Source organism: Mastigoproctus giganteus, chromosome 2, assembly GCF_048544385.1.
Source record: "Mastigoproctus giganteus isolate SK-2022 chromosome 2, ASM4854438v1, whole genome shotgun sequence".
Classification (NCBI taxonomy): domain Eukaryota; kingdom Metazoa; phylum Arthropoda; class Arachnida; order Uropygi; family Thelyphonidae; genus Mastigoproctus; species Mastigoproctus giganteus.
Genome location: NC_143576.1, coordinates 40,374,909 through 40,392,165, shown reverse-complemented (window position 1 = coordinate 40,392,165; position 17,257 = coordinate 40,374,909). Strand labels below are relative to the sequence as shown.

Here is a 17,257-nt window from a genome sequence, read left to right as displayed (position 1 = left end):
TGCATCTGTCTTTCCTCAATTTGAATTTATGCCCTCTCAGGTGATTATTCTGAGCAAGAGGAAGAGTCCCATCAGCATTGAGCATGCTCAAACCATTCAAGGCTTTGTACACCTCTATCAGATCACCTCGCTGGTGCCTCGTCTCCAGACACTGTAATTTGCAAAACTTAAGCCTTTTTTCGTAAGAGCACCCCTTTGTTCCATTCACTAATCTTGTTGCCCTTCTCTGTACTCGTTCCAGCATCTCTACATCCTTCTTGAAATGAGGCCTCCAGGCCTGTATACAGTACTCTAGGTCTGGCCTGACCATTGCCTTATACAAGGAAATAATCACCTCCTTATCCCTGCTAGAAAAATTCCTATATATCATTGACAATACACCATGAGCTACTCTTGCAGCCCGTCTGCACTGCTCAGAGAACTTCATATCTGCCTGCACAATTACCGTCTGGTCCTTTTCATTCTCTACCACTGTCAGTGTAGTACAACAGAGTTGATACGTTGCTCTGGGGTTGCTGGTTCCATATTTAGTACTTTACATTTGTCAATGTTAAACTTCATTTGCCACCTCTCAGCCCATCTGCTCAACCTTTCCAGATCCTGTTGCAGCAGCATAGTGTCAGTAGTGTCCTTGACAACCCTGCCAACCTTTGTATCATCTGCAAACTTGGACATTAAGCTTGATATACCATCATCAATATCATTTATAAATACAGAAAACAATAAAGGACCCAATACTGAACCCTGAGGGACTCCACTAATAACATTAGTCCACGATGAACAGTGTCCATTGATTACCACTCTCTGTCTTCTCCCCCTCAACCACCCCTTTATCCATAGCAGCAATTTGCCTCCAATGCCACACTGCTCCAATTTGTGCAGCAGTCTTCCATGTGCAACAGTATCAAAAGCCTTTCTAAGATCCAAGTATATAATATCAAAGTTATTCCCTGCATCCAGTTCTTTTGTGACTGCATCATAGTATCCAATCAAATTGGTCAGGCAAGACTTCCCCTTAACAAAACCATGCTGTGTCCGAGCTATAACTGAAGTCTTGTCTAGATGAACCTGCAGTGCCTCCATTAATTTTCCGGGAACAGAAGTTAAACTCACAGGTCTATAATTACTTGTGTCAGCCTTTGATCCTCCTTTGTGAATTGGGGTCACATTTTCACATCTCCAGTCCATGGGTACCTCCCCTGAGTCCAAGAAAGCGCTCATAATTATGGCTAAGGGTTTGCTTACTTCCTTTGCTGCCTCCTTTAATATAACTGGATAGATCCCATCCACCTCGGGTGCCTTTCTTGTGTTTATCTTCAACAATTTTTCCTCCACTTTACTCTCAGTTATTACAAGATTCTCTATCTTACTGCCAGAGTTGAATACACCTGTGGCATTCCCCTCGCTGAATAACTCCTCATGTGTGAATGTCAATGCAAAATATTCATTTAGTTTGTTAGCTACCTGAGCAGGATCATCAACAGTTGACCCATCGATATCAACAACTGGCTATCTGGCAGCAGTTCCAAGAAAATTAACATGTCACAACTGTGATGATCAGATATCAATTCATGATTTTGAATTGACTTGATTAAAATTAAAAGACACCCCAGTCTTAATATTAACACAAGGCCACAGCAAAGAACTCTTTGTTGTTTTTGCCCAATAATTAGTATTTAGTATAATCACCTTTATCTCATCACAGCAAGAATGCAGAAGCTGAAATGGAATGCAAGGCAGCATCTGGTATATGTTGATTCCCTTTGCATAACTAAGTGCTACGTCAACCATCACTCCTCCATTCTTTATGCAGTGGAGTTGTGGGGATTTGGCACCCCAATACTCTGAAGCACCTATTTGCACAAGAATTCTGGCTACTGAGATGGCTGCATTCAAACACTAGGTCTGAATTATTTGTAGCACCACTTGTGTTGCAGCAGTTGCAACACAAGTTGACAATTTGCCCTTTGTCAAACTGCAGTTGCTTCGATTTGCATAATGACTTTGTGGTCATAATGTTTTGGCTCATCGGTGTACATACACAACTCATCCTTCTGTAATGTACCATCCTACAATGTGCATTTCAAATTACATATTTATATGGCACCTTTTCCACCATTATGTGCATGAAACTTTAAATTATGTGCACAAAACTCTTGCTCTGCCATATACTTTTTTTCATTAGCATCATTTCAGTTTGTGGTTGTCTGTGATCATGTTTTGTGTGTATTTTGCTTTGTTATTTTTTGTGTTTAAAAATTTATATACATTTCTTATATATATTCTTTCTTCCTGTACTGTTAACAAATAAATTTAAAAAAAAATTACGATAATAAAATAGTGTTTCAAAAAAACAGAAAGCGTTAGATATTGAAATAAAATTGTAATTTCTAAAGTTTTGGTGAAAAAGTTCTGATGTGGATCTGAACATTAAAAGACTGACCTTGTTAACATCTAGTGTTGTTAGAGGTGGGTAGGTTGAATAAATTCAAGGAAGAACTAGATAGACTGTTAAAGAGGATGGACAAATGAAATGGGAAGGTTTTTTTTTTTTTGCTGATACTGTATAAGCTTGCTTTCTTGCACCATTTGCCACTACTACTACTACTTAAATTTATTCTTTAAAAAACCAGCCTAATACAAAGTGAGTCCCATTTTTCCTCCATTGAAAAAATTAGTCATTAAAAACAAAACAAAACAAAACAGTATTGTTCATGTTTGTTTTATTTCAATAGCTATTTATAACCTTTGAGTTTTAATGTTATTTACCAATCATGTATTGATAAAATAAGTTTGAAAATAGGTTAAGTGATGACAATTTATACGTTTTATGGAAATTATCACCACCTATTATATGAAAATGTGTATGATGTAGTATGTAAATTTCTATTATGCATTATTCTTTTGTAATGTAATGTCATGCTTTATAGCAGGATCATTTTGCATTTTTTCCGGTGTGGATTTTTTTTTACATTTTTTTTTTTTTTTTTTTTTTTTTTTTTTTTTGTAGCAATAATTTTTGTTTATAAATGTATTTTGTATATACCTTGTTTTTTATATGTTATTTACTATGATTAAATTGCCTTTGTTTTTTTACTTTTGATAAGAATATTTTCACTATTTACTGTTTATTATATATAAACCATTGCAATTTTAATAATGAAAGTTGTATTACAGAATTTTGCCATTATATTGCCTATGTATTGATCAAATAGGTTCAGTTCATTTGAACAATCCAGGATAGCACAGATTCTACATACACAAAAGGTTAAAGTTATGTACTTGGATTTCAGGAAGACTTTTGATACTGTTGCACATAGAAGACTGCTGCAATGTAACATTAATGGCAAGTTATTGCTATGGATAAAGGGGTGGTTAAGTGGAAGAAGACAGAGAGTCGTTATCAGTTGGAACTGCTCTTCATGGACTAATGTTATCAGTGGAGCTCCCCAGGGTTCAGTGCTGGGCTCATTGTTGTTTTCAATATTTATGGTATAAATTTAAGTTGAGGGAGGATGGTTTCAGGATAGATGTGTGGCAGTTTGCCTTCAGCCAGCAAGTAGGTGATTGTTGGAATATGTTTCCGTCTGTTGTGGAACTGGATGGTTTGAATAAATTCAAGGAAGAACTAGAAAAATTCTTGGTGGATGGGTGTGTGTGTGTGTGTGTGTGTGTGTGTGTGTGTGTGTGTGTGTGTGTGTGTGTGTGTGTGTGTGTGTGTGTGTGTGTGTGTGTGTGTTGATGCTATATAAGCTTTCTTTCTTGCCTCATTTGCTACTGCTATTTGATTTACAGACTTTTCTGTGTGAATTCATAAAGCATTTATGGAAGGAAAATGGGTTAGAATGAAATATATTCAGCCTTTATGCACTGTAGGTAACATATTTAACAATTTAACATAAACTGTATATGCAGTTAAATATATTATATTTAACATATATTATTATTAAATATATTTAAAGTATATTTTTGGTCAAATATGGTATCAAGAACATGTGATTGAAAGTGCAAGTTACCAACAGTATTTCCCTCTAGATAAGTGATTTCTGTTTTAGATAATTTATTTTATTGTCCAGAGGTAACTGTGCTGTTCTTTCTGATGTCCTTTCATGTTTCCAGTGAGTAAATGAGCAGTTTTTTGATAATTTTATTGCAGCTGCTATAAGGTGTGACAGTTTACTATTAGGTTAACAGTTTGCATTAGAAGGCAGCTGGGGTTGACTTGTTTATTTCTGCAGTTGTATATTTCTGTTTAAATTATGCAGTAATAGCTCTCTATATGTAAGTTCAGAGTTGTGCTAAACTGAGGTGCTATTGTAAATATTTTCTTTTTCTGAATATTAAAATTCTTGTATGCTTCATTAACTCATATGTGGCTCCTTAAATATAGTCTGCCTCTGCTGTATATTGTAGTTAAATTATCATTATTTTAAAATCTTATTGTTTAAAAAAACTTTAATTTTGTTGTTAGGACATATATATCTTACATAAATGTCATAGTTTTTGCAGTTGTGGATTTTTGGGAACAAAACTTTCATTATTTTTGGAGCACGTCTCATTACACCATTATATATATAGTAAAATCTCTCCCAATTTATGAATCACTTTTCAGGAACATTTAGTGTTCACAAATCAGTGTTCCACATTGTTTCAATCTATATTGCATTTGTTGTGACTATATCTGCATTGTATATGGGGGTATGATTTCATTTAAATTAATCATTCATCGGCTGTGAGAAATTTTGAGCTAGAGCCTCACACTACGATAAGATTCAATGAATTTATGAATTAGTGCAAATGAATAATTATGTAGTGTTTTTTAAGTAAATTTGCATCGTTTTACTTATATTTCTCATATTTCCCATATTGTGAAAACCTTCACAGTGAGTTGCCATGAAATTGAACTGCCTCGAATAAGTTAAGCTTCACCAATGGAGAAGACTAATGTTACTTATTATCCGAGAATACCACCACACAGATGGCACTGTTTCAAGGCTTCTTGGCCTCTCCTCGCTGGGCGAATAGGTATTCAGGTGTTGCAACAAGTGACAACCCAGTTGTGAAGTATAACTCCACAGTATGAGAGATGCCAAACGGTATACAAAAGTATAGACCAGCTGTTCCCAACCTTTTTTGACTTGCCAATCCCTTTCAATATAATATTTTTATCACAAACCACTAAGCCTATATTCTCTGAAATCGTATAATAGTTTCGAATTTTTATTTTTATATTTCCAGTACTACATTTTTATAAACGATTTTGTGTAATAATATAAAATTATTATTAGATATCTACACATAACAATGGTCTTTGGGAATTAAAAAAAATTTAGTATGGAAAATGTTTATTTAACATGATATATTGCAAGATAGTAAACCAGTTATAAGAAATTGTGGGAGATGTGGTTTCTTTTTTTGGTAATTCTTTACTTTATATTTAACTTTACTTTACTTTATTCTATCTTTGTTTATTATTATTAGTTATAATTTTTATAACCCTTTTACCACAGCAAACTGTGTGATACATATGTCTGCAATTCTGCCTAGACACAATAGGAAGTAGTATATGATGAGAGCCTTGTCAATCAATTCGGCCCTGGAGAGATCGTGCAAGGCTCAAGGGGTAGAATTTTTTTCAGCCTGGTCTGTATTTGTTAACAGGAGAGACTGCTTCTACAGGGATGGAATACACTTAAATAGAAAGGGTGCAAGAATATTTGCTGATGCTATTGAGGCAGTGTTAGATGGGTCTGAAAACAGCTAGCTTGGGGGGGGGGGCTAAAGGATTAATAAATTAACAGTAGCCACTGGCAGAGGTGAAAGTGATTCTTGCACTGCTTCTATTAGAATGAGCAGCAGCCTGGAAAACAAGATGCAGGATATTTCAGAGACTGCTGGGAGTCATTGCGGTACAAGTAAACACGTGGGTTGTGTTAGGGTAGCTAAAAATAGGAACAGGTGCATGTACACTTGTGTGTACACCAATGCTAGGAGTTTGGAAAATAAATTTGATGAATTTGAGGTATTGCTCAAAACATCAAAGGCAGATATTGTTGGGATATCAGAGACGTGGTGTCACACAGATATAAGGAATGCAAACTGGAATTTGGGGAGTACAATGTGTACAGAAAGGATAAGAAGGGAGGAGGGGTTATGCTATTAGTTAAGAAACACATAAAATCCAAGGAAGTGAAGTCGACATCGCTGGACAGTGCAGTGTCGAGTCAGTTTGGTGTGACATAAGCATTGGGAGATCAAAATTGAGAGTAGGAGTGTGCTATAGGCTCTGATGAGTATAATAAGAAACTGTACAGGGAAATAGAGTGGGCCAGTAAATCAGAGAGTCTTATAATGGGGGATTTTAATTTCCCAGATATTGACTGGAATTTGTGGGTTGGTCACTCACACATTAGCAAGGCTTTTGTGGATTTATTGGATGATTGTTTTCTACATCAGCATGTTCAGGAGGAAACTAGAGGGAGTAATACTCTTGATTTGATTATCAGTAGTGATTCTTCATTCATTAAGAATCTGCAGATAGAGGAACCACTAGGTGGCAGTGATCACAATGTGCTGAAGTGGGATTTACTCAAAGAGGTAACTACCATCAGGGGTAAAGGGAAGGGTTTTTGCTTTTGTAAAGGCGACTACGATGGTCTGAGACAGTATTTAACTTCTATACAGTGGGACCAACTGATGATGTTACCAACAGCAAATTCAAAATGGGAAGCATTCAAAGAACTTATCTTGGAAGCTACTAGGCTTTACATACCAACTAAGAAATATTGTTCAAGTTTTAGGCCTAAATTGATGTTAGATGAACTAATGAGACATATGGCAGAGAAGAAAAATGCATGGGATACATATAAATTAACATGTGACACAGAAGCCTATGATAGATATAAGCTGGTCTGTAACCAAGTTACAAAGGAGGTTAGGCAAAGGCAGATTACAAGAAATCTTTGGCAAAGGATGTAAAGAAAAACAGCAAAGAGTTCTTTACTTATGTAAACTCTAGAAGGAAGGGGATGAATCAGATTGGTCCACTTGATATCGATGGTTCAACTGTTGATGATCCTGCTAAATGAATATTTTGCATCGACATTCACACATGAGGAGTTATTCAGCGAGGGGAATGCCAGTGGTGCATTCAACTCTGGCAATAAGCTAGATAATCTTGTAATAACTGAAAGTAAAGTGGAGGAGAAATTGTTGAAGATATAAACACAAGAAAGGCACCCGGGGTGGATGGGATCTATCCAGTTATATTAAAGGAGGCAGCAAAGGAAATAAGCAAACCCTAGCCAAAATTGTGAGAGCTTCCTTGGACTCAGGGGAGGTACCCATAGACTGAGGATATGCAAATGTGACCACAATTCACAAAGGAGGATCAAAGGCTGACACAAGGAATTATAGACCTGTGAGTTTAACTTCTGTTTCAGGAAAATTAATGGAGGCACTGATTAAAGAAGCACTGCAGGATCATCTAGAAAAGACTTCAGTTATAGCTCGGACACAGCATGGTTTTGTTAAGGGAAAGTCTTGCCTGACCAATTTGATTGGATACTATGATACAGTCACAAAAGAACTGGATGCAGAGAATAACTTTGATATTATAAATTTAGATCTTAGAAATGCTTTTGATACTGTTGCACAGGGAAGACTGCTGCACAAATTGGAGCAGTGTGGCATTGGAGGCAAATTGCTGCTATGGATAAACGGATGGTTGAGCGGGAGAAGATAGAGTGGTAATCAATGGACACTGCTCATCGTGGACTGATGTTATTAGTGGAGTACCTCAGGGTTGGGTCCATTATTGTTTTCTGTATTTATAAATGATATTGATGATGGTATATCAAGCTTTATGTCCAAGTTTGCTGACGATACAAAGGTTGGCAGAGTTGTTAAGGACACTACTGACGCTATGCTGCTGAGGCAACAGGATCTGGAAAGGTTGAGCAGATGGGTTGAGAGGTGGCAAATGAAGTTTAACATTGACAAATGTAAAGTACTACATATGGGAAACAGCAATCGCAGAGCAATGTATAAACTCTGTAGTACTACACTGACAGTGGTAGAGAATGACAAGGACCTGGGGGTATTTTTTTTTTTTTTTGTGACCCCCAAACACGAGAGGTATTAGAACCTATAGTACTTAGTACCGTGCCTGGGTTGGAGGTTGAGAAGATGAAAGGAGATATTTGTTGACATTGGACTTGAACTTCTGTAGATTGTAATTTTCAGGAAATACGTATGAAGGAAAGTTGTTCCAGAAAACGGCAGTTGAATGAATAAATGAGGAAGATGAAAGTTGGTTCTATGGGTTTGAAGTTGAACAGTAAATGGATGTTGGCTGGTGGCGGCATGTGTTCGGACTGTTTTGAAAGACAGAGTGGGAATTATAGAAGCCAATTCAGAAGAACAGTGCCCATGGAAGTATCTGTAGACGAGGCATGCAGCAGAAACAGTACATCTATGAGAAGGCGAGTGGAGAGACTCTGTTAGAGTTGAATCATTAATTAACCTAACTGCCTTCTTCTGAATGGAATCAAGAAGCCTGAGAGAGGTTTTGGGGGCACCACCCCAAATGTGGGAACAATATTCCATGGCAGGGCGGATTTGCGATTTATACAGAGTGAGTAGCTGTTGGGAAGAAAAGTAACGCCGAGAGCGAAAGAGAAAACCAAGTTTTTTAGATGCAGAGGAAGCAATATTTGTAATGTGCATGTGCCAAGAGAGATTAGAAGTCAGGGTAATCCCCCAAAGTGATATATCATTTGCCTAGAAATCGGAGTGTCACTAAAGATAAGCATAGGAGCAGAAGAATCCTTTTTGCGAGATATAAGACAAGACTGAGTTTTAGAAGGGTTGAAATCAACTAAGTTGTCTTTGCCCCACTGTAGAATTACCTGAAGATTGGCATTTAAGGAATTGGTAGCAGATTTTCAAGAAGTTGAAGCTGATTGAGCAGGACAAGGTTTCTCAAAATGGAAAGTGGAATGCAATGTGTTATCATCGGCAAAACTATGGATAGGATTTCCAGTCAATGGAAGAAGGTCATTAATATACAAGAGGAAAAGAGTGGGGGAAAGAACTGAACCTTGGGGGACACCGGCATTAGTGGAGAAGTTAGAAGACAGAGAGCCATCTACCATCACCCTCAGTGAGCGATCAGAGAGAAAACTGGATAACCAATTACTCAAAACAGTTGGCAAACCATAAGATGGAAGCTTGTTTAGAAGACCTTTATGCCAGACACGATCAAAAGCCTTTCAGATGTCAAGAGCAACAACTTGTGTTTCACCGAAACTTTCCATAAACGCGTAACATAAGCCAGAATATCACCAGTGGATCGACACTGACGGAATCCATACTGGCGATCGTTGATCAGACGGAAGGTTTCTAGGTAGTTTAACAGTTGGCAGTTAATTGATTTCTCCATTACTTTAGAAAGAGTAGAAGTAATTGCAATGGGATGATAATTGGATGGGAGGGATTTGTCACCCTTTTTAGGAATGGATATGAGCAAATTTCCAAGTAGAAAGAAAAACACCTTTGGAATAAGAAAGTGAAAAAAGGCGGCAAAGAATAGGAGTAAGTTAAGGAGTACAGGTTTTGAGAACAAATGGAGAAATACCATCGGGGCCTGGAGCTTTCTTAGCATCAAGATTCGTCAAAATCCTTCTGATATCCTTTTGACGGAAGACCACAGGAGGCATTGAAAGGAGCGTGTTGGGAATGGTGGGAGGTGTTTTACCAAGATCATTAATACATGGGCTGGAAGAAAAATGGGATGCTAGCAGGTCAGCTTTATCCTTGGCTGAAGTGACAACAGAACCATCTGGTTTGGACAGGGGTGGAAGCAGAGATGGGCAAAAGTTGCGGCCAATAGCTTTGGCAAGAGACCAGAATGCTCGGCTACAATTAGGGCAAGAAGCAAGTTTTCTACTCTTAGCCTGTTCAAACTCTAGTATGGACTGATTAATAACTGCTTTACAATTGTTGCGAGCTCTGGTGTAGGCAAAATATGAAACTGAAGAGTTGGAAACAAGCCAATTACGATATGCAACATTTTTCTCTTAAACAGTCTTAGCACATTTATTGGAAAACCAATGTTTGGAGAAAGGACGAGATTTTAAAGTAGAGTGTGGGATAAAGGATTCCATTCCTGCAAGAATAATTTCACTGATACGATCTGAGTAAACGTTGACATTAGAAGTTTTGAAACAGTAATCCAACCAAGGAAAAGAAGAAAAGAAGTCTAGCAGGTTATCCCATTTTGCATTCTTGTAATGCCAAACAACACGAGGTTGGGAATAGCCATGAGATAAAGGTTCCATTGGAGAAGAGACAATCACCAAGTTGTGATCTGAAGTGCCTAAAGGACCTCTCACTTCGACCGTGTGCTTAGAAGGGTTATTTGTGAGAAAAAGATCAAGCGTATTGGCTGTATGATTAGTATTGTCCGGTATTCTTGTAGGTAAATGTACAATCTGTGCTAGATCATTAGTAATTGCAAAAGCCTCAGCATCTTGACCTGCTGGGTCGGTGTGACTAGAAAACAGAAGCCAGCTGGAGTTGTGAACATTAAAATCACCAAGGAAAATTACCTCACTGTTAGGAAAGTTGGACTGGAGAAATTCAAGTTTCAAATAGAGGAAGTCAAAGAGCTCCAAGTGATTAGTGGAGCTGGGAGAACGGTAGAGACAACAGATGAATTTGACACAATGAGGTAGAGAGATTTTAAGCCAGAGAAGATCAAAGAGAGGAGATTCCAAATTGCCAAGTCGCTGACAGGGAATATCAGAACAGACATATGCATAAATACCACCTTTGAGGCGAAAGGAATCATACAGCGAATAATTTGGGCATCTGAGATGAGCAGTAGTTGAATCAACTGATAACTGAGATTCTGTCAGAAAAAGTACATAGGGTTTGGCAGACTGCAAGTGGAAATGGACATCGTTGAGATTAGAATTGAGACCATGCATATTTGTGAAATGAATTAGGAAGTGCTTGGGAGGTTTAGATCTTTTCGCAGATAAGCTTGCTCTATTAGTTTGACAATTCATGGTGTATTGAATAGTAAGAAAAAGTGGGTGGGACATGCTGTATGAAGTAATGAAATTTTTGGATATGGCGTACACATGGTGAGAATATACACAAATCCTTGACATAACGTGGCCTCGACAACGCTCCCCGCATACACACTACTCGGACTCCCTCCAGTCACTATCTGACAGAGTAGAGGTAGAAAGATTATACACTAGCTGATCCGGAAGCCTCCTAGAGAGTTACCAATAGGTTCAGTCCAGTGTACTAACTAGCGGCCAGCCTGCAAACACCGTTTTAGAGCTGTACCCTCGAAACATAAGGAATATTTGATCTCGCCACGACATTCATGATAGCCTCAAAAGTCATCACTCATACTGCATGATGGAAGAAATAGGGAAGGGTTGACCGGAACTTAGCTCTAGAGACTAAACATGGGTTCCACCACTTCAAGCCTCCAATAAGCAAAGTGGTGGTATTTCACCGGTTGATGAGAGTCATCTACCACCTAGTACTGCCTGGTAACATAGAGGGGCGGCGTTCCTCCATGTGGTGTGGGCGCTACACCTCGACCCCTTCTTACGTTGGTTCACACCCGGGAGGTCACCCACCATGTACTTTTGCATGGAGGTTATACCCAGGATTACTAACAGTCCCACCATCATGAAGGTGCAAGCAAAGGATTTGGCTGTCACAGACCGTCCGGACTTCGCCGAAATTGGGTCCACTTGACTTGAGTGTCACCCGAATATCATTTCCATCAGCGTTTTAGACTCCCAGGTAGCAAGTACAGCTTGTCTGGCATATCTGAGAGAATGTCTGTGACAACCTCAAGAACCAGGTAGATATGATTATGCAGGCAGGTATGAAGTTCTCTGAGCAGTGCAGACGTCTACAAGAGTAGCTCATGGTATCTTGTCAATGATATACAGGAATTTTTCTAGCAGGGATAAGTCGGTGATTATTCCCTTGTATAAGGCAATGATCAGGCCACACCTTGAGTATGTATACAGGTCTGGAGGCTTCATTTCATGAAGGATGTAGAGCTGCTGAAACGAGTAAAGAGAAGAGCAACAAGATTAGTGAATGGAACAAAGGGTTACTCTTACGAAAAAAGGCTTAAGTTTTGCAAATTACAGTGTCTGGATACTAGGCACCGGCGAGGTGATCTGATAGAGGTGTATAATGCCTTGAATGGTTTGAGCATGCTCAATGCTGATGGGATTCTTCCTCTTGCTCAGAATAATCACCTGAGAGGGCATAAATTCAGATTGAGGAAAGAGAGAGGTGCGGAAATTTGCCTTTAGCCAGCGGGTAGTTGGTTGGTGGAACAGACTTCCATACCTTGTTGTGGAAGTTGATAGCCTAATTAAATTTATGGCTCAGCTGGACAGGTATTTTGAACGAACGGAGGGGTGAAATGGAAATGTTTTTTTTTTTTTGGCTGATGCTGCATAAGCTTGCTTTCTTGCATCATATGCCTCTACTAATGCTAATGCTAATATTGGCACATGCCCCCCCACCAGTAACATCTTGTCGCACATGCTAGCTATATTAGCATTAGCATTAGCATTAGCAGAGGCATATGATGCAAGAAAGCAAGCTTACTCAGCATCAGCCAAAAAAAAAAAAAAAAAAAAAAAAACACCCACTCCCATTTCACCCCTCCGTTCGTTCGAAATACCTGTCCAGTTGAGCTTTAAATTTGTTTAGGCTATCAACTTCAACAACAAGTGATGGAAGTCGGTTCCACCAACCAACCACCCGCTGGCCAAAGGCAAATTTCCGCACATCTATCCGACATCCGTCCTTCCTCAATTTGAATTTATGCCCTCTGAGGTGATTATTCTGAGAAAGATGAAGAATCCCATTGGCATTGAGCATGCTCAAACCATTCAAAGCCTTATACACCTCTATCAGATCACCTCGCCGGTGCCTAGTCTCCAGACTCTGTAATTTGCAAAACTTAAGCCTTTCTTCGTAAGAGCAACCCTTTGTTCCATTTACTAATCTTGTTGCCCTTCTCTGTACCCATTCCAGCAGCTCTACATCCTTCTTGAAATGAGGCCTCCAGACCTGTATACAGTACTCAAGATGTGGCCTTACCATTGCCTTATACAAGGGAATAATCACCTCCTTATCCCTGCTAGAAAAATTCCTGTATATCATTGACAAGACACCATGCGCTACTCTTGCAGCTCGTCTGCACTGCTCAGAGAACTTCATATCTGCCTGCACAATTACCCCCAGGTCCTTTTCATTCTCCACCACTGTCAGTGTAGTACCGCAGAGTTGATACGTTGCTCTGGGGTTACTGTTTCCCATATGCAGCACTTTACATTTGTCGATGTTAAACCTCATTTGCCACCTCTCAGCCCATCTGTTCAACCTTTCCAGATCCTGTTGCAGCAGCATAGCGTCAGTATTGTCCTTAACGACCCTGCCAACCTTTGTATCATCTGCAAACTTGGACATTAAACTTGATATCCCATCATCAATATCATTCATAAACACCGAAAACAACAACGGACCCAACACTGAACCTTGAGGAACTCCACTAATAACATTAGTCCACGTTGAGCAGTGTCCATTGATTACCACTCTCTGTCTTCTGCCACTCAACCATCCCCTTATCCATAGCAGCAATTTGCCTCCAATGCCACACTGCTCCAATTTGTGCAGCAGTCTTCCATGTGCAACAGTATCAAAAGCCTTTCTAAGATCCAAATATATAATATCAAAGTTATTCCCTGCATCCAGTTCTTTTGTGACTACATCATAGTATCCAATCAAATTGGTCAGGCAAGACCTGCCCTTAACAAAACCATGCTGCGTCTGAGCTATAACTGAATTCTTGTCTAGATGATCCTGCAGTGCTTCTTTAACCAGTGCCTCCATTAATTTACCTGGAACAGAAGTTAAACTAACAGGTCTATAATTACTTGTGTCAGCCTTTGATCCTCCTTTGTGAATTGGGGTTACATTTGCACATCTCCAGTCTATGGGCACCTCCCCTGAGTCCAAAGAAGCTCTCATAATTATGGCTAGGGGTTTGCATACTTCCTTTGCTGCCTCCTTTAATATAACTGGATAGATCCCATCCACCCCAGGTGCCTTTTTTATGTTTATCCTCAACAATCTCTCCTCCACTTTCCTCTCAGTTATTACAAAATCATCCAGCTCACTGCCAATGTTTACTTTACCTACATCATTCTCCTTCCTGAATAACTCCTCATGCGTGAATGTAGATGCAAAATACTCGTTTAGATTGTTAGCCACCTGAGCAGGATCCTCAACTGTTGAACCATCAATATCCAGTGGACCAATCTGATTCATCCCTTTCCTTTTCGAGTTCAAGTATGTAAAAAACTCTTTTCTGTTTTTCTTTGCATCCTTTGCCAAGGATTTTTCATAGTCTGCCTTTGCCTGCCTAATCTCCTTTGTGACTTGGTTACAGACCAACTTATATCTATCATAGGCTTCCATGTCACCCATTAATTTGTATGTATCCCATGCATTTTTCTTCTCTGCCACATGTCTCATTAGCTCATCTGACAACCATTTAGGCCTAAACCTTGAACAATATTTCTTAGTTGGTATGTAAAGCCTGGTAGCCTCCAAGATTAGTTCCTTGAATGCTTCCCATTTTGAGTTTGCTGTTGGTAACATCATCAGTTGGTCCCACTGTATAGAATTTAAATACTGTCTCAGACCATCATAGTCGCCTTTACGAAAACAAAAACCCTTCCCTTTACCTCTGATGGTAGTTACCTCCTTGAGTAAATCCCACTTCAACACACTGTGATCACTGCCACCTAGTGGTTCATTTATCTGCAGGTTCTTAATGCATGAAGAATCACTACTGATAATCAGATCAAGAGTATTGCTCCCTCTTGTTGCCTCACGAACATGCTGATGTAGAAAACAATCATCCAATAAATCCACAAAAGCCTTGCTAGTGTGCGAGTGACCAACCCACAAATTCCAGTCAATATCTGGGAAATTAAAGTCCCCCATTATAAGACTCTCAGATTTACTGGCCCACTCTATTTCCCTGTACAATATCTTATTATACTCATCAGAGTCATTAGGCCTATAGCACACTCCTACTCTCAATTTTGATTTCCCTATGCTTATGTCGCACCAAACTGACTCGACACTGCCCTGTCCATCGATGTCGACTGGCTTCACTTCCTTGGACTTTATGTGTTTCTTAATTAATAGCATAACCCCTCCTCCCCTCCTGTCCTGTCTATACTTTCTATACACATTGTATTCCCCAAATTCCAGTTCCGCATTACTTATATCTGTGTGACACCACGTCTCTGATATCCCAACAATATCTGCCTTTGATGTTTTGAGCAATACCTCAAATTCATCAAATTTATTTACCAAACTCCTAGCATTGGTGTACACGCAGGTATACATGCACCTGTTTCTATTCTTAGCTACCCTAACACAACCCATGTGTTTACTTGTACCGCAATGACTACCAGCAGTCTCTGAAATATCCTGCATCTTGTTTTTCAGACTTCTGCTCATTTGAATAGAAGCAGTGCAAGAATCACTTCCACCTCTGCCAGTGGCTACTGTTAATCTATTAGTCCTTGTATCCCCCCCAACTAGCAGTTTTCCGACCCACCTAACACTGCCTCGACAGCATCAGCAAAAATTCTTGCACCCTTTCTATTTAAGTGTATCCCATCCCTGTAGAAGCAATCTCTCCTGTTAACAAGTACAGTCCAGGCTGAAAAAAATTCTACCCCTTGAGCCTTGCACAATCCCTCCAGGGCCGAATTGATCGACAAGGCTCTCATCATATACTCCCTCCTATCGTGTCTGGGCAGAATTGCAGACACTTTCAAGTTCAACCCTAATTCACGGCTTTTTTTCAACAGTGACCTGTACTTGCTAAGTAATTCCGCCGGTCTCCTACTCTTAATATCATTAGTGCCAACGTGTACAACTATATCACCTTTTGTGCCCTTAAAAGATGATATCCGCTCTACAACGTCATCAACCTTTGCCCCTGGCAGACATACCCTGGTCCTATTCCACCTATCGTTTTTACAAAGTATGTTCCCCGTTTCCCTGACAATAGAGTCACCAACAACTACTAGTTCCTGTGGGACCAGCGCATTCTGACTAGGGGGCTGCTTCTGTGTTGCCTGATGACCAAGTGCAAGCTCTGGCGTTGATGTGGGCAGCTGAGAGCTTGATGGGCCCCTCAATTTATTTCCTTCGAGGGCATCCACCCTGTCCTTCAAGCTCTCATAAAGGCCCATAACAACGCTGAGTTGTCGCCTGATTTCCTTGCACTCCTTACATCGTGCACACACAAAGACATCCCCCTTGGCAGTATCATGTCCCGTACCCGACTGCTCCGCAAACATCAAGCAAACAGTGCATTTTAATAGACTGTGATTCAGAGGGCAACTGCCCCCCTCAGTTCTCCCCTGAACCACAGCACTCCCATTAGCTTGAGCCTTTTGCTTTGCTGCTCTGGTCAGAGTCATGATTCCGATTTAATTCAATAAAATTCAAAACAAAAATTAAATCCTTAAGTTATATCCCAAAACAGTTATGTTATATATATATTTTTTTCGGTATCTAGTGTTTTCTACGAGTTCCCTTTATACAACTTCCGTATCACGTGTACCACTATAGTTATGTATTAATTATTTGTTACGATTAAGTCGTTATATATATATATATATATATATAGAGTTAAAAGTACAATTTAATTGACAATAAAGTTTATCAAGATTAATAGATTTACTGATTAATTGACAATATTATATTATGCACTATACGACACTAAGCTTATGCTATCGTGTAAAAATGGCGGGAATCACGAACGGTATTTCTACGGACTCGTAAGTATTGATTAGCTTCCAAATCTCGCTATCTCAATTTAGAATAAACTAAGGATCCTGACTAGGTCTATAATCTACTTATAGATGATAATTTGATATAACAGTTGGTTAATAAATCGACTAAATTTGGTTAAAAAAAAATTTGGTTTGTGACACGTGGATTTGATACCGTTACCGATACTAAGTAATATCTACGAAATCTCTGTCTAAGTTAAACTTTAAACTAAGTATCGTAACTAGGAATATAAAGCTACTCTAGAAAATAAGTTAATATGACAATTTAAACTAATAAAGCAGAAAATAAATCAGGAAAAACTTCTCTGTTTGAA

General features: G+C 39.1%; 1 protein-coding gene across 1 annotated transcript in view; it reads left to right on the top strand.

Moving 5' to 3' along the window:
* The window catches only part of LOC150089278 (uncharacterized), a 158,507-nt gene that overhangs the window by 63,300 nt on the left and 77,950 nt on the right, over positions 1-17,257 (top strand). The window lies entirely within an intron of this gene.